The sequence below is a fragment of the Eptatretus burgeri genome, chromosome 1 (genome assembly GCF_056783735.1).
Source record: "Eptatretus burgeri isolate ZD-2024b chromosome 1, Ebu_testis_v1, whole genome shotgun sequence".
Taxonomy (NCBI): domain Eukaryota; kingdom Metazoa; phylum Chordata; class Myxini; order Myxiniformes; family Myxinidae; genus Eptatretus; species Eptatretus burgeri.
In genome coordinates, this window is record NC_140961.1 from 1 (window position 1) to 4802 (window position 4802).

At 42.4% G+C, this 4802-nt stretch overlaps 1 long non-coding RNA gene across 1 annotated transcript; it reads left to right on the forward strand.

The window, feature by feature from the left end:
* The first annotated feature begins 1390 nt into the window (after positions 1–1390).
* On the forward strand, positions 1391–3410 carry LOC147033734 (uncharacterized). The gene is made up of 3 exons (XR_015055130.1): positions 1391–2533; positions 2825–2882; positions 3107–3410. It is a non-coding gene; the product is annotated as an uncharacterized LOC147033734 (long non-coding RNA).
* Positions 3411–4802: the final 1392 nt, after the last annotated feature.

The following is a 4802-nucleotide window of genomic DNA, read 5'->3' on the forward strand; positions in this document are numbered from 1 at the left end:
TCAAAAATCGTGCTATTTTGTGAGTATTTTTGTCGACGTTCTTACTTGGTGTTTGAGGCCTAGTCCTAGGTTTGAGGCCTACCGGTTCCACTCGGTGTTCGATCGTTTTTTTTTTGTTTGTTTGTTTGTTTTTTCTCCCCATTACCTTCAATTTCTATCCTCCCCATTACCTTCAATTTTCATCCTCCCCACTTTCCAAACATCCCCCATTCTCCCAACTAATCTCTTTCTTATCTCAAAAAAAAAAAAAAAAAAAAAAAAAAAAAATTACCCAACAACAACAACAACAACAACACGCTCACCTTCTCCCGATTCTGCTACTTCTTCTTCCTCTTAACTTCCTCCTCGTCTTCCTCGATTTCTTTTTTTTTTACACTTCCATGACCTAATCTGTTGAACTCTCTCATACATTAATATTAACAACAAAAACGATCTTATAATGCTTCATCTTCCTCTCTCACACATGTGGTACTCTTTACTGTTTCACAATGCACTTCTCTTCTGCTATTTTAACAGACTGCTCTCATTTCGACCTCTCCTTCATTCCTTGCCTAAAAAATCCAACTATTACAGCGCTTCTTCTCTCCATGCTCTGAATTCGCCTTCATTGCATCCATCAAGAATTGTGTTAAATCGCATCTCTGACCTAAAACTTTTAAAAACCACAGTTTGCCATGGATGCTCGCTTTCCATCAACCATTCTTTTTTTTCCCAGTGCAGTGCCACCTCACCCCCCTCAGCCCTTAATCTCACTCCCAAAGCAACCATCCCACTCTTCACCCTCCTAGCCTCTCTGTCACCTCTTTCATAAATTACCCCCTCACCTTTCTCCCACCTTTCATCCCCTCACTCTTCCTTCTCTAAGTTGCCCCCCTCTCATCCACCAACCTGCCTCCCTCCACTGCCCTCTCACCTCCATCTCTTCACTCCACCTCCTCAAATCCTCAACTGCCATCTTCCTTGTCTCTTGTCCCCCCTCTCTCCCAGCACCACAGAGCCTTTTCTCCTCCTCATTCGGCCCCCTCCCCTCGCTATTCTGCAATACCCCACACTCCTTCAGCAACCCTCCTTACCTCCCCCCCTCGTCCCTCGTCCTACCCTCCCCCGCCCCCTCCACCTCCTGCACCCAAAGCCTCCTCCCCTACCTCTTCATTAAAAGTGTGGACCTCAAATATCCGGGGCCTTCGCTCAAACCTTTCAGATCTTTCCATGCAGGTTAGTAGGGTGGATTTACTGATTCTGGCTCACTTTTCCCCATGTAAATGAATGGGGGATTTTCAGCGATTCCCTTTTTTTTTCCCTAAAAATAAACCCCCTTTTTATCCGTTTTTCCCTGCTGTGCAGGGGTTTGGTTTTATGGTCGGATGCCCTTCCTGGACGCCTCTTACAGGGGATATGGTACACCTATTCTAACCGGGGCATACACCGGGACCAGTATACTGGTACTCATTTCGCCGACCTCGGAAGGATGACAGGCTGAGTCAACCCCCTGGTGTTAATTCAGCAGCTGAGCGGGATTCGAACTCGGGACACTGGGATCCCAAGCCGCCACCCTAACCACTAAGCCAACACCAGGCTTTGTATATATATAACCAGGCTATCCCAAGGTATATTTATTTGTCTCCCCTTTAACCTGGAGGTTGATCAGCTCACTCATTGAACCTATAAAGATTTGTTCATTCTCAAATTCCTTCAATAGTTTAATTTTCTTTGCACAATAATCCCCATCTAAAATATTGACAAACAAAACATTTGAATCTTTATATTTTTTAAGATACCCCTTTTGTGCCATTACGAAATGATAAACTTCTCTTAATGATCTCATCTGACCACCGTCCGAGTTGCAAATCATTTTTGTGTATAAACCACGCCATAAAAAAAGTTTTGTTTCAAATGTTTTCAGTTCATGCCGTGAAAATGAGGAAGTGTTTTTTGACACGGTCGTGCTGTGTGGTTTTAGACAGTCATGCTGTGAAAAAATAGGAACTATTCTGTGAGACAAGGTCTCGTGTTTATATTTTATCTCAGAACACGAACTGAAAACATTTGAATCGAAACCATTTTAAGTATGTTTTGTAAATGATTCATACAATCGCCCAGTTATTTTCCAAGCTGTCATTTCCTGTGGCCGCACCCAATGTTTCGGGAATTTTCTCATTGTAAGCCTTATAAGTGATTCACCAGACAAAGTTTCTGCCAGACAGGATTTTCATTTTTACAACTGAGACATGGATGATCTCTCTTCCGATGAAGGCAAAAGCTTACTACAGAGTTGGTAAGTTTGTTTGGTTTTCTCTTTGAACGATGAAGCAAATGATTATTAATTAAATCATGATAATTCTGATATATATATATATATTTTTTTCCCTGACAGGGCATTGGAAGAAATTGAGTTTACGTATCACGACGTGGTTCATGAAATTAATACTCTTATTGAAGAGATCAATGATTTTAGAAGAGAATTGAAAGACATTTTCAATGAGTGGCACGAAGTCTTATCACGTCCTATCATCTCGAAGGAATTAAACCAATGGTGAGACACGTGTGTGTGTGTCTGTCTTCCTACCTACCTCTCTCTGCTCTTATTGAAGAGATCAATGATTTATAATGACCGGTCTCTGATCTCGAATGAATTAAACCAATGGTGAGACACGTGTGTCTATGTGTGTCTATGTGTGTGTGTGTGTGTGTGTGGAGCTTGTGTGGAGCTTGTGTGGAGCTTGTGTGGGGTTTGTGTGTGTGCGTGTGTGGGTGTGTGTTGCTTTCCCTGTCTGTCTGTCTCTTCATCTATACCCTTGACTTTTTTTTTTTTTTTTTTTTTCAGCACTATCGCACAACATCAGCTGTTGAAGCAATCTTGTACAACACATGATTTTCTGGAGGTAAATATTTCTGAATTATTATTAATATCACTCTCTCTTTAGAATGTCGTCTAATGTTGGTTGCATTATTAGTTTGAACGCGGTTTTGTCAGTACACTGGAATTAATTTTATTGACCTTGAAAGGATGACAGGCTGAGTCGGCCTCCTGGTGTGTTAATTCAGTGGTCAACGAGGCTTACTCATATTACCATGTAATTATTATCCACTTTTTGTTTCAAAACAGAATATGGTGTCTGAGTTTCGAAATCACAAGACATCTGGAGAAGATTGCTGGGAAAGATTATACATTCTCGCAAATGAATATTTAATATTTTCAATATTAATAAATTATATTTGTTTTGTATACAATTACTTGATTCTGAATTACAAGAAGAGGATCAAAACATGAAGGGAGGGTAGGTGCGCCCCCCCAATGACCCATCACCCCCTCATCCCATCCCTCCCCTCCCCATGTGTGTGTGTGGGGAAGGGTGGGGGGTGGGATGAGGGAGGTGGTGGGTCAAAGGTGGGGGCGCACAGGGGGGATGAGGGGGGGGGTGGGGCTTGTGTGGGCGGGGCTTGTGTGGGCGGGGCTTCGGTGGGGGCTTGTGTGGGTGGGGTGTGTGTGGGAGGGGTTTATGTGGGCGGGGCTTCGGTGGGGCTTGTGTGGGCGGGGTGTGTGTGGGCGGGGTTTATGTGGGTGGGGCTTGTGTGGGCGGGGTGTGTGTGGGCGGGGTTTATGTGGGTGGGTCTTGTGTGTGCGGGGTTTATGTGGGTGGTGCTTGTGTGCGAGGCGTTTATGTGGACAGGGTTTATGTGTGTGGAGTTTTTGTGTGGGGCTTGTGTAGACAGGAGTTATGTGGGAGGGGTGGTTGTGGGCAGGGCTTATGTGGGCAGGGGCGAATGTGGATGAGGTTTGTGTGGATCAATGGATGGGTGGAGAGATGGGTGGATGGGTGGATGAGTGGAGCTTGTGTGGATGGGTGGATAATTTTTTAATTAAATAAACATGTTGTGTGTGGGGGGAACTAATTAACTAATCACTAATTATGTGAATATGGGTGGAGCTTGTGTGTGTGGAGCTTGTGTGGAGCTTGTGTGGAGCTTGTGTGGAGCTTGTGTGGAGCTTGTGTGGGGTTTGTGTGGTGGGGTTTATGTGGGTGGGGCTTGTGTGGGTGGAGTCAAAAAGGGGCGGAGTCAAAAAATTTCAATTTATTGGAGCTTGTGTGGGGTTTGTGTGGGAGGGGCTTGTGTGGGAGGAGTCAAAAAGGGGCGGAGTCAAAAAATTTCAATTTATCTTTGTCTTTTGTAATTCCTGTGAATAAAATGAACCTAAAATCTCTTCCCCTTCCAAATCATATATCTTATAAGTCCAAGGAACCGTATCTATTACATCAACAATTTTAAAAAGTTCTTTCGTCCATCGTTCAGTAAAACCCTTTTCAAAATGAGATTTCCACCTATATATTCTTACGATATCACCAACTTTGAACTTAGGTTTTCTGACATTAATCTCTTTTTCATATTTTAATTTTGTAAATGTTTCTGATGGCTTCATATTCGTTGACGTGTGAATCGTGTCATTATACTTATCCACAATATCCTGAATAAAAGATAACCATTGTTGTGAACCGAGTTGTGTGAATTTTTTATATAGTCTCTCTTTTAAGGTACGATTAAAACGTTCAACAACAACTGCCTTCCCTTCATTAAAGGTACTGTATAATGTAATACTGTTATTTTTTAGAAAATTCATAAATGTCTTGTTATAAAACTCTCTACCCTCATCAGTCCACAATTTTTTAGGTTTTCTCTTACTTTTATTAAATATCTGTTGAAAAGCTAACATAAGAGTATTACCTGTTTTGTTTTTTAAAGGGACAACCCACGCATATCTACTCCTCAAATCAATAACGGTTAAAGCATACTTGTACCCCTTA